The following is a 2,789-nucleotide window of genomic DNA, read 5'->3' as shown; positions in this document are numbered from 1 at the left end:
AGTACCATACGATCTAGCAATTCCACTTCTAGGTATTTATCGGAAGAAAACAAAAATACTAATTCAAAAAGATATATGTACCCCTATGTTTATTGCAGCATCGTTTACAACATCGAAGATATGGAAGCAAACTAAGTGTCCCTCCTTAGGTGAATGGATAAAGAAAATGTGATATACATTGATAGACACAGACACAGACACACACACTGGAATATTACTCAGCCATAAAAAAAATGAAATCTTGCCATTTTCAGCAACATAGATGTACCTGGGGGGTATTAGGCTAAGTGAAATAAGTCAGACAGAGAAAAATACCATATGATTTCACTTATATGTGGAATCTGAAAAACAAAACAAATGGACCAACAAAACAGAAACAGACTCTCAGATACAGTGAACAAACTGGTGGTTGTCATAGGGGAAGGGGATTATGAGGTACAAACTTCCAACTGTAAGATAAATAAGTCATGGGAATGTAATGTACACAGAAGGGAATAGTCAAAACTATTTTAACAACTTTGTATGGTGATCATTTCATAAAATATAAAAATATAGAATCACTTGTACACTTGAAACTAATAAATATTGTATTGATATGTTTATTATAACTCGATCAGAAATAAAAATAAAATATAACAACTTTCAGAATCAACAGGTGATTTTTTTTTTTTTTTTGCTTGTGGTAAAAGGTAGGATTCAACTGCCTGGAAACTTTCTGGTACAAAGGCCCTATGAAGAAAGCAGAGTTCCAGTGCAGCACCCTCGGATGCCCCTCCAGGTGGCTCTGTGACTCCAGCACTGGACTCTACTGGCATCAGATTTACGTAGATTATTATTTTCAAAGTGTCAGTGACGCCTCCTCCTCCTCTGAAGGTCCACTTCAGGAACCCAGCTGCCCAGGTATCCTCAGGCCATAGGGCAGCTGTCAGAGGCTGGAGATTCTTCTATGTACTCCACCCTCGTCAGATCAAATGCTAAGCCCTGGTAACTCTGACCCTTTTCAGTTAGAGCGGCCAAACCTACCTCTTAAAAACTGTTAGTACAGTCAAGCCAGAGCCAACCCCTTCAACCAGCAAGGTAACAATTTAACAGGATAACTTGCTAATTCAAATAGGATAGAATAAACCCGTTAACTGTGGCCTTGCAGATATTCTGCTCAGGACTTTTGCCTTGCGCGTAATTTGAGACTATACTGGAAGAAATAACTGAACTGTGCCAGGCACACTGCCTGGGACCATCCCACACTCACTCACTCCATTTATGGGGTTACCAGTCACTGCGAAATCATGGTCGTTCGCCTGTCAGCTCAGTTCACCATCTGAAGATGAAACCCTTGCCTCTGTACCCAGTGAAGCCGGGGGTGGGTAGGTAATGGTTAAGGTAACTCTTACACAGCAACCTAAAGACCTACGAAACAACTGGCTAATTAAAACACAATTTTTATTTTGCATTTCTGATCTGAATACTATTGCTCCAATATATGTAAATACTGATATTTTTAGAAAATAGTAAAATTGCCTCTAGGAAAATAAATTATCGTTAAAAGAAATAATGTCTCCTCAATTTCTAAAAATAAAATGGCTTAATTCAAAGGAAACATTTTTAGTATTTCCAGTAAATTTACTGGAACTTAAACAATCATGCAGAAATCAGATAAACTTTTTTTTAAAGTAGCTTATAAAGCATAGTTTGGAGGTCAGAATCTGGGGAAATGATTAAGACACCCTAAATCCAAGGTCAGCTTCTTTCTTTTCTTGGAAGAAAATATCTTGAAACAGATATAAATTCGAAAGGTATGCAAACGTTTGTCATTAATGGTATTTGTTTTCAGAAAGACATTTGTATTGTAAAATTTCTGAGACTCCACCAGGTTTTAACTCGGATCCGTAATAGGGGTTTGATTAGGGTTTCCGGCCTAATTATTAGTTACTAGGCTCCCCCTAAGATTAAAATCTAGAATGCACCTGTCTCAGTTGTAAATTATCCATGAAGGAATTCCTAAATCATTTCATTTCGTTGTATTATGAAGCATTAGGTTTAAGTTACGGGTAAGATACTTACGGGTGGAGGGATCCAACCCAGAGACGGCTCTGAACAAAATGCAGTTGAGCCCCAAATAACTAAATGAAATAATTTAGAAAGGTCCCAACCTTCTTTAGGGTAAGAGGCAAGTGCAATACTTGGCAATACAATTTCGTCACAAATTCAAGGGTAGTTCAAAGTGCCCCGTAGTCAAGGTCTGGCTTTTTCCGAATTTCGGGAACAAAAGAATCGTTCGCAAACAGAGACGGAGATTTAACTGCCCGCTCTCCCCTTGCCTCCCCCAAGTAAATCAAATCGAGGAAAATGAGCGTCCACATGCACGCCTCGCTCCTTTTCTTTCCCTTCAGGGCTAGCGTTTGGGGAGGAAAGGCTGCGGCTATTCTTCGGTGAACCAGTGTCCCGGGATTGAGAAAGGCCCAGACCCGGGTCCTCGCAGCTGCCGTGAAATCCGGCCCATTCGCCGGCGACCGACCCCGGAGAAAAGCTGCTTCTCCAGCAGGGGGAGGGAGAGGAAACGGCGCACAAAAAGCAGTACGACTTGCCTCTTATCGCCATCCTACGAGGAAAGATGGAGAAAAGGGAAACAGAAACGAGCCGCGCGACACAGCTCCCGCCCAAGCGGCTTTTAAACTGCGTTTCCACCACCTCTAGCAGAGCGCCGCGGCTAATGGAACCCGCGCGAGGCGTCCCGCCAATCACCGCCGCGCTTCCTCCGGCCGCGGGCCAATGGCGGCGCCCGTTCTTGG

The sequence above is a fragment of the Mesoplodon densirostris genome, chromosome 11, assembly GCF_025265405.1.
Source record: "Mesoplodon densirostris isolate mMesDen1 chromosome 11, mMesDen1 primary haplotype, whole genome shotgun sequence".
Taxonomy (NCBI): Eukaryota; Metazoa; Chordata; class Mammalia; order Artiodactyla; family Ziphiidae; genus Mesoplodon; species Mesoplodon densirostris.
This window is presented reverse-complemented; position numbering follows the sequence as displayed.